We start from the raw sequence: 18,108 nt of genomic DNA, 5'->3' as shown, positions 1-18,108 counted from the left end.
CGGGTAAGTACCCTGCCTATTTCCGCCGTGAAGTAGTAATGCGTTTCAGTTCGAAGGGTGTGGCCGCCCTTGTAACTATACTGAGACCTTAGAACTCATATTTCAAAGTTTGTGGCGGCATTTACGTTGTAGATGTCTATGGGCTCCGGTAACCACTTTACACCAGGTGGGCTGTGAGCTCGTCCGGCCACCTAAACAACAGAAAAAAGAAAAGAAAAAAATGTATAATTTTCAAAAAATATTAGCATTGTGTACTTTTTGTCTATATTCTCTATAAGTGTGGGAAATTTCATAGTCCTCCGTCCGCGCAATTTTCGTAAAACGGGGTACTAAGTTTTTTCTTCACGTATTAATATATAGATAATTATAATAAAATATTTCTTTCTTTCTCTCTTAATCGTTTAGTACAAATAGAGATTATTAACCTTATAATTTATTTTGTTAGTTTTTGAAAAATATATTTCCTAAAACGGTCTTAGCTCCAAAGTCAGACAAGTCTAACTATCAAGTTGAAACACGTCTTATTCAATTTCCCCGGTTATTGTCTGAGCGCGTCTGCCCTCCGATAGCGCGATGCTTTGTTATACTTTGGAATCGACGCCTCTTTATTACGAAAACAGGCGGTAAAGAGCTCTCTGTGTGTCTCTGGGCGCCTTCCTAAAAGCAATTTTAAAACAATGCTGATTTACTAAATTCATCATAGTCTTGACGTAGTTGAAGCTTGTTTTACGGTCTAAATTCTCGTTTTTGCTGTCATTGATGATGACCGAGCTTTGATAGGTTTTTTTTTTGATAACGCCATCTTGGTTAGTTGCCCTCAATTAAGAGAAATAGTATTGTTATTTGCCAATAGATGTCGGGAAGAGTTGATTATTGAAAACACGAATAAAACAACATTATCTGAAAATAAATCGTAGCTAGATCGATTTATCGCCCCCGAAATCCCCTGTATAATAAATTTTATGAAAATCGTTGGAGCCGTTTCCGAGATTCAGATTATATATGACGGAGTAGGGACGTCCGTATTGTTTGTAAAAAGTGTGACGTCAGCACCGCCGACGTCGCGGTCATTACTTTCTTGACGAATGACTCATGTTTGGGTTTCCGAAACAAAACTTCACGAGAACTTCACGAGAACTTCGTATATTGCACGAGAAGCATAACAACGTTACAGAGATATCCGTACAGTACAACGGCTCGGACATGAATCAATCAGTGCTTTTTTTTTTTTTTTTTTTTTTTTTTTTTTTTTTTTTTTTTTTTTTTTTCCTACCTAAGCTGAGAGCCTTGAGAGGCTATGTCAGCGTAACCCTAACTTTTGTAGGTGAGCTCACGGGGCTCAAACCTGATGACGTTGCTAACACGAACCCTAGCAAGAGCCGTGCTTCGCAGAATCTACCACCGGATCGGAAACGCGACCCACTGAGAAGATCCGGCGAGAAACTCAGTGGGCTGTGTCTGGGAGTTAATTGACTCGTCGAGCCCTTCGTCGCAAGCGACGGGTTCGACGAGAACGGTGACCGGTGCTTGAAGTACCTAGAAGCACCGTTAGTGGATCGGGAGGATCCGAGATGACGTGTTTTGGGCGACGTCGACTGCTTTCCATTCTGTCCGCAGGATCGGGAATGTAGTTACCGGCGGCCACGATGAGAGGGTTCTCGTGTCGTGCCGCTTTATCGAAGTGGCGCATTGACGCCGACTGCATATACTTACTGGTGGACTCTAAGTCCAGGTCGTCATGGAGGTCGACGTTCCTGACGAACCACGGGGCTCCGACGGCTATCCTGCAAAAACGGGATTGAATAATTTGGAATGACTTTAAGTGAGTGCGGGCCGCGTGAGCGAACACTACACTTGCATAGGTCATGACGGGGCGTATGCAAGTTTTGTAGAGTGTCACCTTATTTCTAAGGGACATTTTACTTCGCCTACATATCATCGGGTAGAGACGTCCTAGAATGAAGGCGGCACGATCGCGTACCGTCTTGATGTGGGGGCGGAATGTCATCCTACTGTCGAGGGTGACGCCTAAATATTTGACCTTCGGGGCCCACGGTATGGGCTGGTCGAACATCGTGATTGGGCGAACGGCGGGGGCGGGGGTATTGACGCGCCTAGTCGGGAGGGGGATGCTCAGCGTGGTGTTCGGTGGGCGACCCCTTTTGAAGAGCACCGCTGTGCTTTTCGTGGGGTTAATGTCGATGCGCCACTTCCGGAACCACTGTCCCATGGTGGTAGCTGCGGTCTGAAGTCGTCGATGAAGCAACGCCTTCTTCCTACACGAGTAGTAGATGGCGGTGTCATCGGCGAAGAGCGCCAGATGGGTCTCCGGAGACCGGGGTATATCGTTGATATACAAACTGAATAGTAACGGGGAGAGGGCGGAGCCTTGCGGGACTCCGGCTGTGACGTGACGGGGCCGGGAACGCGTTCCCTCGACTCGATATCGGAACGAACGGTTCGACAAGTAGTCTCGTATGATGAGCACGAGTCTGTCTGGCACTCCCATGTTATACAGTTTGAATATCAAACCGTTGTGCCAGACTTTGTCGAACGCCTTCGCTATATCGAAGAAGAGGGCTCCTGTCGGAATGGGTTTCCGCCTGTTCAGCCCTAGTAAGATGTGCTCCGTGAGGCGGTGCACTTGATGGACGCACGAGTGTCTGGCGCGGAATCCAAACTGCTCGACTATAAGAATTTTATTCGCGGATACGAAATCCCAGAGGCGTTTACGAAGGAGCCGTTCGTATAATTTGCCTATCGCCGGGAGGAGACTGATGGGGCGGTAACTCGCGGTTTCGTTATTCGGTTTGCCCGGCTTGTGTATGCCGATGACGTCCGCTTCTTTCCACGCCGCGGGAAAGATGCAGTTCGTCATAGCAGCATTTAGTATGGTGGCCAACATCGTTATCAGTTGGGCTGGTAACAATTTAAGCGCGCGGTTGCGGATGCCGTCGGAGCCGGGAGCTTTCCGTGGTTGTAGGCTATCGATCGCCTCCTTAACCTCGGAAGTGGTAATGGGGGGTAACGCGTCCGAGGGCGGCAGGGAAGCTCTGCGCTCGACCTCCCTGTCGACGAACTCGGTGTGTTCGGGGTCCGCGTGTTGAGTGCTGGTGGTGCACTGCTCTTGCAGTGCATCGGCCAGCAACTCTGCCTTGTCATCGTCATCGTAAGCCGGTGGTTGGCCTGAGGGGCGTACGAGAGGCGGCATAGTGACGATAGTTTCGGACTTGAGGGTCCTAGCTAGTCGCCAGTATGCTTGGTGAGTGGGCGCGAGTTCTTTTAAATAACTATCCCAGTTTTCGTTTCGGGCGTCGCTCAAGCGGGATTTGACCTCCCGCTGTAAGCGACGCATCCGAGTCCGGTTTGAATCCGTGGGATATCGATCGTAGGCCCGGATTGCCGCGTTCCTAACTCTTACGAGGTCCCTAAGATCGGGGGAAAGTCTGATGCGGTGGAAGCTATCCTCCACATCGACTTGCTTTGAAGATCTTGTGATCGCCGTCGAGACGTGATCAGTGAAGATGTTTATGGATTCGACGGTGTCCTCGGGGGATGGAGTTGAATCCGGGCCGCAAGGGAGGATTGGTGGAGCGGTGTCAGCTAAGCACGTGCCTAGCTTCTTCCAATCCACCATGGTCCTCGTATCTGGTTCGCGGTTGAGGGGGCGACCGAGCTGCATGACGACAGGTCGGTGGTCTGAGTCGAGTTCTGACATTGCCTCGATGGAGCGCAAGCGCAGAGTTACGTTCCTCAGCAGTGCCAGATCTATTGTGCTCGGACGACGCGCGGCGTTGTACGGATAGCACGTGGGGGTCGGGGGGTTGAATATTTCGAATGTGAGGTCGTCTATGAACGCGTCGAGACGCCTACCGTTCACATTCGTGCGATGGCAGTTCCACCTAGTGTGGTGGCAATTTAAATCGCCTGCCAGAATGCGATTTAAATTCGTCCCCCATACCGAGCAGTGTCTCGAGGTCACTGCTCAGGAGGGGTTTGTCAGGAGGGAGATATACGGATGCGATGACGATCGGCTGGTGTCCCGTCAGCGCGATGCGGCACACTGACGCCTCGATATGTAAGAGCGAGGGAGTATCGAGAGGGACGCAGTGCAGGGCCCTCCTATAGTAAATGACAGTCCCGCCCTTGCGGGTGGAGAGTCTGTCATTCCTAACCATGACGTAATTCGCGACTTTGGGGTCGCGACGCGAGGGCTTTAGGAAGGTCTCCTGCACCAGAAGGATGTCGATGAGATTGTCACGTAGAAACTCATAAACCTGGTCGCGCTGACGCGCGAGTCCGTTAGCATTGTAGAATGCTAACTTCAAAGAATGGGGTTTTAGTCTCGCGTTGCACGCCATTGATTACCGGTAATCAAACCAGCGTGCGCTGGACGGACTCGATGACGTCGATGTATTCGAACGTCGCGTTTAGGCGGTCTTCGGCCGTGACCGCTCTGCGCATGGCGTCGGCGAATGCACGCATGCGGTCAATGTTTATCGCGGCGATGTAGTCGCGAATAATTGTAAAGTCGTTTGAGTGCGCGGGGCCGGGGCGAGGCGCGGGACCGGGCGCGGGCGCGGGGGCGGGGCGCGGCGCGAGTAGAGGTTGCGGCGCGTACCGCGGTTGGGGTGCCGGTGTCGTTCCTGCCTTCGTGAACGGCAACGGTTTAGCCCACGCGGAGACGGTGGGCACCGGAGCCGGTACGAAAGCCGGTTTCGGCGCGCGGGGCGCCGAAGTCTTTGGGCCAGCGGTTTTAGGGGGCGCGTTTACCGGGCGCTTCCGTGGAGCCTTGGGGCATCCACGGTAGTTGGCCGTGTGTCCCTGCTTGCGGCAGAGTACACAGCTCGGCGGCTCCGTCGCTGTCTCCTTTACGCGCGAGCAATCGGTGGTCGCGTGATCGTCTAAGCACTTCACGCAACGCGGTCGCGCGTTACAGTTACGCGCGGAGTGGCCATAGAGTTGGCAACGGTGGCACTGCCCGGGAGTGCCGCGTTTGTAGGGGGCCTCTACGGTGACCCCCGATAGGCCGCACACGGTGCGGAGACATGAGGCAATTTTCTTGCCCTCCGGTGTGGCTTCTAGTGCTACGAGCACCATATCATACGCGAATTTGTCGCGCCCGCTGTGCATCCGGTGCACACTTATGACGGGGTAGGACTGACCTACCAGGTCATTCTTAATTTGCTCGACGTCGAGCTCTTTTGGGACTCCACGTATTACGACGCGGAGTTCACGCTCCTCCTGGAGCGCATAGGTATGATAACCTATGCGTTCCTTGCGGAGGTATGCGGTCAACGACCTATGGTCGTCGGATGTTTCTACCTTGATCTGAATTCCATGCGGGATATTCCTCGCATGGACGACATTGATCTTTTGGGCCTTAAGGGCCAGGGACACGCGATCCCACGACGATTTTTCCCGCAGGATGACCGGCGGCGGCGCGGGAACTTTACGGACGGGCGCGGGCCCGGGGCGCGGCGACGGGGTTGCGCGGCGAGGGGAGTCCGGGGTTATGACGGTCTTCGGCCGCGAGGCGTTCGCGGCCTTGGGTTGTTTGGGCGCCGTGGGCGGATCCACAGCGCGGGCGCGTTTTTTGCCGCGCGCGACGGTTTTGAACCCATCCGAGGGTCCGGGTTCCGGGCTGGCGGCCGACTCGAACTCCATCTCCGAATCAGTGCTAGACAGCACGGCCGTATTTATGGGGCTTCGTACCCGTGAGCGTGTTGACACGTTTTAAACACGTGAGCGTGTTTACACGTTTTTCAAACACGTGAGCGGGTTTACACGTTTTTCAAACACGTTTTAAAGTATTGAAATTACAATAAAAGGAACTGTTTAACATCAATTTCTTATCACAGAGTAATTAGTTGGTGATCAGTAGGTAAATAGTCATATTTGCGCCGACATATATATACAAAAATTGCTCGTTTAAAAGTATAAGATTATTTTTACTCTCATTATGTGTATTATTGGTTAAGTTTAATTTATAGTTTTCGTGGCCGCAACTGAGTTGTGACTCTGTATAAAATATTGCGCGAACTGCGATTTAACTATTTAGAAAAGGTTTTTTTTTTTTGCTTAGATGGGTGGACGAGCTCACAGCCCATCTGGTCTTAAGTGGCTACTCGAGCCCATAGACATCTACAACGTAGAGACGCCACCCACCTTGAGATATAAGTTGTAAGGTCTCAGTATAGTTACAACGGCTACCCCACCCTTCAAACGGAAACGCATTACTGCTTCACGACAGAAATAGGTGGGGTGGTGATACCTACTCGTGCGGACTCACAAGAGGTCCTACAACCAGTAAATTACCTGAACTTTTATAGTTCTAATATTAGTAATGAGTGTGCGCGCCGAGCCTCAGCTTGCGAACTATGGGGAACACCTGTCAAGGCTTTATAATAAACAAGGACTCCACATCACCACGACTACTCTGCCAAGAGTAACCGACTATGATGATGATGTATAGTAAGTACACTTAGGTGGTTTGTCGAGAATGTTGCGAGATTTACCCGTGTAATCGCCATCGACCGCCATAAAACATAAGTAAAAGTCTACAATACTTTATACAACAATTAAAAATATATGCGCTCTTTTTATCAATTTTTTTTCTTACTTTATCAATCGATTCTGAACTGCATTTTTGTGTTTATATACTTCAATATCTATTACAAAGTTATTCTATAGGCTATTATAGAGAAGCGAGTCAATAAAATAGCTTTAGTTCGTGTATTAAGGCTTCGTCAAACAGAACGCGTAATTAGCGCGCGTCAGAGCGCTAAACTGACGGCGCACTATGATGCCGAGATGTGTTGTACTACTGTGGTAACATACCGTCAAACAGAGCCCCAGCGCTATAAGTACGCAACGCTCTATCGCAGCGTTAGGACGCTTTGACGTCAGGCATTGTAATTTTAAGCTATTGCATAGCTTTTATCGCGGGCCTTGAGCGCGGCGACCGAATCATGAAATTCCGTAACGAAAAAAACCTAACACCTCTTACTCCGCCTATCATGTAGCTCGCGTTCAACACATTCACACGTTGCGCTTGTGTAGTGTTTGTGAATAAGCGCGTGGCGTGACGTCACACTCCATGCGCATCATGAAAAGTCTGCCGATCTCTCTCTTGCGCAGTTTAGCTTATGAGTGTGAAGGGGACAGTTAAGGTTTTGCTTTTATTAATGTTTAATATAGCGTGGTCTTGTTTTATTATTATTTTAATATTAAATTATCATTATCTAATTATAATTGCATAAGTTAATAAAAAATGCTATGCTAAATAGCTTTACCGCGGCAGTTCCCGAGTGCCACACGTTTGTTTTTTTTTCAAATTTTATTTGAGTGAATGTGTATACTAGATAATGCCCGAAAAATTTATAGAAATAGTTAGAAAATACCCATGCTTATACAATGCCACATCTGAATCACTCGACATCTTAATACTTTTAAATTTTCACACTGCTATCGAAAGGCACTATGATTTGGCGAATGCGTTGCGTCAAGGAGCGTTGGGCTCATCTAGTCAATTTGTGTGGCATGAAAAGAGCGCGACGTGAAAAGAGTCGTCGTGGCCTAAAGGATAAGACGTCCGGTGCATTCGTATATAGCGATGCACCGGTGTTCGAATCCCGCAGGCGGGTACCAATTTTTCTAATGAAATACGTACTTAACCATTGTTCACGATTGACTTCCACGGTGAAGGAATAACATCGTGTAATAAAAATCAAACCCGCAAAATTATAATTTGCGTAATTACTGGTGGTAGGACCTCTTGTGAGTCCGCCCGAGTAGGTACCACCGGCCTGCTTATTTCTGCCGTAAAGCAGTAATGCGTTTCGGTTTGAAGGATGGGGCAGCCGTATACTGAGACCTTAGAACTTATATCTCAAGGTGGGTTAATCTCTGGTAGGCCGTGAGGTCGTCCACCCATCTAAGCAATAAAATATACATATGTGCGTGCGCTCTTTTTATAAAAATTTTTTTTTACTTTATAATCAATCGATTCTGAACTGTATTTTTGTTACTATATAGTTCAAAATCTATTGCGAACGACAAATAGATAAGCGGGTAAATAAAATAGCTTTAGTTCGTGTATTAAGCGCGGTCACACAGTCAGATTCGGTTCGATCACGAGCGCATTGGTTGCAAATTTGACGGAAAATTAAATGTCGCTTGCAGTCAACTATTCGCTCGACTATCGTTAGGCTTATCTGGATTGTAACAAAATTGGGTTTTCAAAATACATTTTTAGATCTTGGCGATCGGTAAACAGATAAGATGCGCGTTGTTATTAGAATCCATCGCTCGAGACTTTACCCGTAGCACATAAGACGTGAGAATACACTTGCTAAATTTAAAAGCTTATAAAAAAATCGGTTGTCTGTAAAGTCGGTTTACTGACTATAGTTGAACGTGACAACGTCATAAGAAAATACTGATGGAATGGTTACATTTTTCAATTATCGTTGCTATAAACAATTGACACCACATTCACTTTTCACTGAACTTCATACCTGACGAAAACATGTAAATGTATTATTGTATAGCAGCTGTCCACGTGGATGCATCGCTCACTCAAGTAGGAGAGAGACAGATGTCGGACCCTGCCGAACGCGGAGGCCGATTGTGTCTCTTTGTCGCTCGTTGCGCGCTCTCGCTTGCACTTCAAGCCTTAAATGGAACGCTTCAGAGCGAGATAACGCCGCATGACTCATGTTTTTTCGTGCGTGCAGCCGACTCCATCGAATTATAAGACGTTGTCACGTCAAAAAACACTTGTTAAATACGCTGTAACCATTTATGTAAATAATTGTATTAATATAACCTAATTTAATAATTTATAAGCTATGTTTATAATAGGTTGCAAATTACGTAAAAGCCGCCACCTACCTTCATATATAAGTTCTAAGGTCTCAGTTTTTACAGTACAACGGCTGCCCCACCCTTCAAACCGAAACGCATTACTGCTTCACGGCAGAAATAGGCAGGGTGGTGGTACCTACCCGTGCGGACTCACAAGACGTCCTACCGCCAGTAATTACGCAAACTATAATTTTGCGAGTTTGATTTTTATTACACGATGTTATTCCTTCACCGTGGAAGTCAATCGTGAACATTTGTTAAGTACGTGTGTTTCATTGGAAAAATTGGTACCCGCTTGCGGGATTCGAACACCTTTGCTTCGCTACATACGAATGCACCGGACGTCTTATCCTTTAGGCCGCGACGACTTCAAATATATCTATCATATACCAATTATCGAACTTGGTACTATACTTGTACACTCCACGTCCTTCGTATGTTAATAAACCTGCTTGTTTTGTTTAAAGGAGAGTGTCCGGCGGTCAAAATTCAATGTTATTGCGCCCTCAAGCTATTTTAAATGCTCAAACAAATCCACGGAAGGCGATCCGAATGTCTTATATTGAGTTTGCTTCGCTGTTGTGGTGTCATCTGTTGGCCAGAATTTGAATTAGGAAACGTGGTAACCATGATTTAAAAAAATACCCTTGGACGCTCTTTTGTGTGAGGAAGACGAGAATAATAAGAGGCGTATACAAGCCCGTTAGGGAGAGAGAGATAGGGATAGGGCGAAAGAGAGGAAGAGGAATGTAGAGAGAGGGTTGTATTGCACACCAAAACACAATTAACATTGAAATATAGTCAAAGACAAGATCGTCAACTGAATTGGATATTTTTACTGATGGTAGGACCTTTTTTTTTTTTTTGCTTAGATGGGTGGACGAGCTCACAGCCCACCTGATGTTAAGTGGTTACTGGAGCCCATAGACATCTACAACGTAGACGCGCCACCCACCTTGAGATACAAGTTCTAAAGTCTCAGTATAGTTACAACGGCTACCCCACCCTTCAAACCGAAACGCATTACTGCTTCACGGCAGAAATAAGCAGGGCGGTGGTACCTATCCGCGCGGACTCACAAGAGGTCCTACCACCAGTAATTACGCAAATTATAATTTTGCGGGTTTGATTTTTATTACACGATGTTATTCCTTCACCGTGGAAGTCAATCGTGAACATTGTTGAGTACATATTTCATTAGAAAAATTGGTACCCGCCTGCGGGATTCGAACACCGGTGCATCGCTTCAACACGAATGCACCGGACGTCTTATCCTTTAGGCCACGACGACTTCGACCTCTTGTGAGTCCGCGCGGCATCTTCCATGTTAATAATAGGTTAAGTAGTTTAATTGTTTAATATTTATTGCATTATTTATAACACTTTGTGTAAACTCAGCACATTTGTCTTGTTTAGTAGTGCGCACATGGCTTGATGTTTGAACTGAATTGGATATTTTTACTGGTGGTAGGACCTCTTGTGAGTCCGCGCGGGTAGGTACCACCGCCCTGCCTATTTCTGCCGTGAAGCAGTAATGCGTTTCGGTTTGAAGGGTGGGGCAGCCGTTGTAACTATACTGAGATCTTAGAACTTATATCTCAAGGTGGGTGGCGCATTTACGTTGTAGATGTCCATGGGCTCCAGTAACCACTTAATACCAGGTGGGCTGTGAGCTCGTCCACCAACCTAAGCAAAAAAAAAAAAGTTGCAAGCCAGATTTTTCTTTTTTTACTTATTGTTATTTTTTGTGTATATTTTTAGCGTGTAATGTGTATTATGTGCCTAATAAATAAAAGAAATAAGGGCAGCTTCGCAGTCGCGGACTAGTCCCACATACCCCGGGCGCCAAAAAAAAAAGGCGTAATAATAATTGTACTATAGGCGGTCTTATTACTAAAAGCGGTCTTCCAAACACGCGTTTTTATCTAGAGTAATTCTGATAAAGATACAGCAGTTATGACAGCAGTTTTGTTTTTAGTTTTTTTTAAGTTCAAGTACCTTCATCCTGAAGAACAAATAAAACTAGTTTTAAAGATTATTTAATGGTAATGGACGCCAATTAAAATAAAATAAATTAACAAAATTATTATTCAATTTCGAAACATTAATTTACAACACAAAGCCACAAGTGTCGACTTATCATTTCCATGCTGACTTTAAACCGGCGGCACGTTCGAGCACGACAAAAGTCTGCGGCGGAATGCGATATCGAGTTCGAAATTCAAATTAAATGGCTGACCGGAAACGTCGGACGTTTCCGTCATCCCCTTTCCGTTTCACGCTGCGCTCGGCTGCGGCGATAGTTTTGTACGCCCGCCCCAACGTGCGAGTTTGATTTGTAAAGTTTGCTGATGTTGAATTGAATCTAGTTCCTAAAGACGGTGGTGAATGTTTTAAATCGTCGTGGCCTAAAGGATAAGAAGTCCGGTGCATTCGTGTTGAGCGATGCAACGGTGTTCGAATCCCAGGCGGTTACTATGAAATACGTACTCAACAAATGTTCACTAGCATATAGCAATATAACTAGTCCGCGCGGGCAGGTACCACCACCCTGCCTCTTTCTGCAGTGAAGCAGTAATGCGTTTCGGTTTGAAGGGTGGCGCAGCCGTTGTAACTATACTGAGACCTTCGAACTTATATCTCAAGTTAAGTGGCGCATTTGCATTGTAGATATCTATGGGCTCCAGTAACCACTTAATACCTGGTGAGCTGCGAGCTCGTCCACTCATCTAAGCAATAAAAAAAAAGAAATACCCATTTAATTCGTTGTTGTTTAACATGTTTACATTAAGCGCTTCATATCAGATGTAATCAGCTCACGGGTGATTTTAAGTGGTATCCGGTGCCCTTGGACATCACCACGCGCGTTAAGATGCAACTGGACTACAATGTCTTCTTATAGGCATCACGAACACAAATTTTCCGTTTTCCAAGATTCTTGACAAACACAAGATGGCTTCACAAAAGAAATGGATCAGGTAGGTGTCACCCGTGCTATAGTTGTGTTTATCTCATACCTCTCCCTCCGTGAATAGAAACCTTAATACGACAAAGCGAGATGACAACTTCGGCTACATACAATTTAACTGGGCGAAAATTAATCAAACTTCAGCGACACGTGTAATGCAGTCAGAGATTGTAACTTTAACCTGATTTCGTGAATACAATACGCGACGTGTGTCTGACTGCGTGGAGCGGAACGTAACTCGATATCGTCCAATCAGACAAGTTCCCGCGTTTCCGACATGTTGTTCGCCAGCCATTTTGTGTTTTGACGTCAGCGGCTCTTACTATTTGTTGTCGTATTTTAAGCTTAATTGAAACTAAAAATAAATAATAGTTTAAAAAGAAACTAACAAAATATGCTTTTATAGAAAATCCAACTAAAAATGGATTTTTTTTTAATAAATTTGAATTAAAAATAGTGTAAGAAAAAATGTTTTTATTATAAAAAAAGCGTGGGGTGCATGGCATTGATAATATCCTGAAAAGCACCCCACGCTTTTTTACAGTAAAATAATTTTTTCTGACACTATTTTTAATTCAAATTTATTAAAATTTATTTTCTATTTTTTAGTTGGATTTTCTATAAAAGTGCATTTTGTTAGTTTTTTTAAACAATTATTTATTTAATTTTGTATTTTTTGTAATTTTTGTAATTTTGTATTTTATATAATTTTGTAGTTGAATTTTAATTTATAATTTTTTTTTAATATTGAATTGTCATCTGGCCTTAATAAGTATACCAAATTTCGAGTTAATCCAACGTTTTGAAGGGGGTCAAAATCATTTTCAAAGATTCCGTTACATACTAACATACGTCTGAATCTAATAAAAGCGTATTAAAATTACAAATGAGTTTTCAGTGTGGTCTATCTGTTTGGCGCATTAGATTAGGTGTTTTTTACTAATTGGTATATTGACTTCGAATTCGCATTGAAAACCAAAATCTCATTCATTTATGTAGCGATCAAACCAAGACCTCATGTCTCAAGGCCCAAGGACTCGGGTAATGAACTAGCTTGTTTAATTGTAAGTGTTGGATACGAAGGATACGCAAGTGAAACACTTGCCTGCTATTAACACACTGTCCTGTATTTGTAGAAATAAGCCCCGTAAGACACACGCACGCATACTTAACAGTAAGGAAAGAAGCTCCGACCGGGAATCGAGTTTGAAGTCCATGGCGTACTCTCGGTCACTAACCAATTAGCAATAACCCATTTAGTGACTCTCCATCGATTTCCACCCCTTCGAGTTTCGTTCGAAAACAAATAGTATATATTTAAACACTCTATTTGTTTCAAGGCTGCATTGTGTTTGGCCCTTTTGTACTCACCAAGGGAGGTATGCTATTCATCCAGAGCGTTCATTTAAACGGAATAATCTACACTAAAATAGAAGCTTGTTCGTGGTGACTTCAAGCTGGATGCGTGTATCGACTTTAACTCCACAATCCCAGAAGTTCGCTGGTTCAGAAGTCTGGATACAAACGTTAGAAGCGCATGGTCAGTGATAGGAAGATATGTGAGATAAACTTTTGGCGGAATCATCTAAATCTATCATCATCATCTATCATCTATCTTCGGTTCTTAATTACGTATTTGTCGTTTAGTATGCAAAAAATTATAGTATTGTTACGCGCTGGGGTTCTGGATAAATAATTTTTCCACCAAAGAAAACTGTTTTAACGCTTAGAACACTTAAAACACTTCACAAACACTTTAAAATTCTCAAGTCACTTATTTTTATTTTTATGTTATTGCTTAGATGGGTGGACGAGCTCACAGCCCACCTGGTGTTAAATGCTTACTGGAGCCCATAGACATCCACAACGTAAATGCGCCACCCACCTTGAGATATAAGTTCTAAGGTCTCAAGTAAGTTACAACGGCTGCCCCACCCTTCAAACCGAAACGCATTACTGCTTCACGGCAGAAATAGGCAGGGTGGTGGTACCCACCCGCGTGGACTCACAAGAGGTCCTACCACCAGTAAACCACCAGTTCTTCCGCTTCGCTTCAGGTGATACGTTCGCTGTTTCGCTTCGAGTAGTTCCGATTACTAACTAACTGCGTGCCATCTTTGCTACAGTCGATACGGCACTTGTAGAATCGTCGAGAACATTCCTCACAAGTCGAGTACCTTCGATGTGTGTTTCCGCTATCTGATAATAGATGGCGTTGTCCTTCTTGAGCGTTCTAGATGCTACTAGATCCTTCTATATTCGTTCGGCTATTCGGCGATAGATGGCGTTACTCTTACAAGCGTAACAGTATTTTTTTTTATCAATCAAAAGATGCAGATGATGATATTATTCCTTCACCGCGGAAGTCAATCGTGAACATTTGTTAAGTACCTATTTCATTAGAAAAATTGGTACCCGCTTGCGGGATTCGAACACCGTTGCATCGCTACATACGAATGCACCGGACGTCTTATCTTTTAGGCCATGACGACTTCAACTTTGAATTTACAGTTACAAAATACGTAATTTACGTTTTGACTGGCCAGTTATTGTGAAACTGCAATTTGATAGGCCTATTATTGTCAAATTTTAATTCACTTAGCACGGAACAAGTTTCTATCGTAAACCCCGGACCTAGCGCAATGGACTTATAAAACTGTACAAAGACATTTTACGATACGATCGTTTCATACTAACTAAATAAACTTAAGAAAGCTCCGAGAAAACTTTTAAGCTCCGTGTCGTAAAATATAATTGAAAATACAATGAACATAACGTAGTCTCATTGAAATTCTATTTGCATTTTGCATAAAGATTTCGCAAAATATCGTTTGGACAAGCTTTAATTTGTATTTTATACGGAGAGCTTCCGAGGGAGATTTCGAGCTTCGGCTGTATTAATGTGGATATCACCTTTAAATTAATTTTAATTAACATAAAGATTGTTGTTTTTGTATTTATCCAAGCCATGAATGATGACCGAGCTTTGCTCGGTTTTTTTTTTCGATAACGCCATCTTGTTGTATCTTTAAAGCTAGTTAGTTGTAGTAAAGTTAGTTGCTCTCAATTAAGAAAAATAGTATTATTATTCGCCAATAGATGTCGGGAAGAGTTGATTATTGAAAAACGAATAAAACAACATTTTCTGAAAATAAATCGTAGCTAGATCTCGATTTATCGCCCCCGAAATCCCCTGTATACTAAATTTTATGAAAATCGTTGGAGCCGTTTCCGAGATTCAGATTATATATATATAAATTTTATATACAAGAATTGCTCGTTTAAAGGTATAAGATAAGATAAGCGCAGCATGGGGTGGTTTTAAAAAGCGTGTTTTTTTCATAACTTTCACGTTTTCTATGTTCAGTTAATACTGTAGACGAGTGAACGAGCTCACGACTCATTCCATGTTAAGGGATTACTAGAGCCCATATGTAAATGGGTGAAAGGTTACATGGTTTAAGCGATGAGGTGAGATGAGCTAGAGATGGGATGGCGTTGTTCAAGGCCAAAAAAATGAATTGCTGTTCGTTAGTCTCGCTAAAACTCGAGAACGGCTGGACCGATTTGGCTAATTTTTGTCTTGAATTATTTGTGGAAATCCAGAGAAGGCTTAAAAGGTTTAAAATTAAATAAATATGAAAATACTCGGAATTAAATAAAAAAATACAAATATGTTTTTCCTTTATTGTGTCCCCCAAAAGGTCTTTTATTTATCGATTGAGGCACTACGAAGTCTGGCGGGTCAGCTAGTATAGTATAAAGAATTCGGTCTAGTCTCCCGGGGGCTTATTTGAATGTACTAAATGAAACCCATATTCGCCCTAAACACCCTCCCAGGTTGAGCTCCATGAGCATACCTATCAAACCGTACATTTATTGCCTTTGTATGCAGATGAGCGTTCACCCCACCTGACGGTAAGTGGTTACCGTCGCTCACGGACGTCATCAATGCCAGGATTAAAGCCAAGTCGCTGCCAGCCATTGAGCACTCTTCAAATAAGTACGGGGAGAGTACGTAATCGGAATACCTACTGGTGGTAGGACCTCTTGTGAGTTCGCACGGGTAATTACCACCACCCTGCCTATTTCTGTCGTGAAGCAGTAATGCGTTTCGGTTTGAAGGGCGGGGCAGCCGTTGTAACTATACTGAGACGTTAGAACTTATATCTCGAGGTGGGTGGCGCATTTTACGTAGTAAATGTCTATGGGCTTCAGTAACCACTTAACACCAAGTGGGCTGTAAGCTCGTCCACCCAACTAAGCAATAAAAAAAAAGAATATCCCTTTAAGCTACCAACCTAACAACTAGGTAGAGGAAAAAATATTTAATACTTATCAAGTTAAGTGTTAAATCGTATGTAACGCCAAACAGACATCCACGTAAAGACGACCACACCGAAAAAGCTTTTGTATACGCCTGCGTTACACAACGACGAGGTCTCTTGCAAGACAAACACTTTCCTACTTGTTGCTTTTAGAAGAAGCTTGCGGCCAGACACAGAAGGTACGAAGATCTCTTCTGATTCAACGAAGATCACTAACAGATATAAAAAATCCAGACTTTCGTAGAGCAAATTCATGAAGGTATTTCTTCGTGGCCCGTCATTCACCTGCGGATCCAGATTGAGTGGTGTTTCGTATCTTCCGTGGTCATAGGCACCAAACATTTGAATGAAATTTGGTCCACAATTGGACCAAACATTCGGTCGTACAATTAAAATAGTACTCATCTGAAATTCATCACGAACCAAGAAATTCAGAGACCAAGTTCTAAATCAAGTTGCCTCACATCCATCAAACCTACGTGTTCGGTACATTTGTGAGTACATTTAAAATCTGTTTGCGTGTTATTATTTAGTATCACGTGTTTTTGAGTAAAATGTAACGTTTCCAATTATTTATTATAGTTTTGGAACGAAGTTCCTTATGGGACGATGCGGAGGGACACCCTAACCGGGAAAAAACGTCCGTAACGTAAGATTTTTATTAGTAATGCACACAGTGTACGACTTAACTTTGTAATAACGTACAAAAAATAACATATTTTTTTATCATTCCATGACCACGATCTCAGAGCGTTCGTTTGCGCAATACACTAACTCTTATGCAAACAACCGTGAATGAAGTGAACCACAATAAGTTCGCGCGTTACCGAATGACCGTGGGTTTTTGCGAAACCTCCAGTTTTATTTTCTTTATACCTCGAATAAAACTTTAAATTGATATTTTTGTAATAAGTAACTTCATTCCTATCCGGCGTCCCACGACATCACAAATTTTTTTTTGTATTGCCTTTATTGGTCCATCTAATGGACTTCAGCCATGTTAAGAGCGAACCACGCGCTGCCTACTTAGGGTTTATGGCCCTAACTCTTGTCCTAAGAGAGATTTTAAATAAAAAAACGGCGGAAATCTACAGACTCCTTTGATTGTTTAAGGCACGTACGTACGTACTCAACAAATGTTCACGATTGACTTCCACGGTGAAGGAATAACATCGTGTAATAAAATGAAACCCGCAAAATTATAATTTGCGTAATTACTGGTGGTAGGACCTCTTGTGAGTCCGCGCGGGTGGGTACCACCACCCTGCCTATTTCTGCCGTGAAGCAGTAATGCGTTTCGGTTTGAAGGGTGGGGCAGCCGTCGTTACTATACTTGAGACCTTAGAACTTGTATCTCAAGGTGGGTGGCGCATTTACGTTGTGGATGTCTATGGGCTCCAGTAACCACTTAACACCAGGCGGGCTGTTAGCTCGTCCACCCGTCTAAGCAATAAAAAAAAAAAAAAAAGGCAAGAAGGTTAGGCTCTCGTCCACCCTCGTGTATAATAAAATACATTTATAGCCAAGTTTTTTTTTTATTGCTTTGGTGGGTGGACGAGCTCACAGCCCACCTGGTGTTAAGTGGTTACTGGAGCCCATGGACATCTACGACGTAAATGCGCCACCCACCTTGAGATATAAGTTCTAAGATCTCAGTATAGTTACAACGGCTGCTCTACTCTTCAAACCGAAATGCATTACTGCTTCATGGCAGAAATAGGCAGGGTGGTGGTAGGGTGCGCGGACTTACAAGAGGTCCTACCACCACCATTAAACATTTAACAGAAAACGCAATTATATGTATAATAATAACAAGCCTTTTATTGTTTATTCATTCTGAAATACTCCATATCTATACTTAATATATAAATCTACTGTGGTTTTTACGGATGTTCCGTTATAACTACTGAACCGTGCATCCGATTGACTTGAAACTTTGTATCC

This window comes from Bombyx mandarina, chromosome 02, assembly GCF_030267445.1.
Source record: "Bombyx mandarina strain Sakado chromosome 02, ASM3026744v2".
NCBI classification, from domain to species: Eukaryota; Metazoa; Arthropoda; class Insecta; order Lepidoptera; family Bombycidae; genus Bombyx; species Bombyx mandarina.
Note: the sequence above shows the minus strand (reverse complement) of the source record.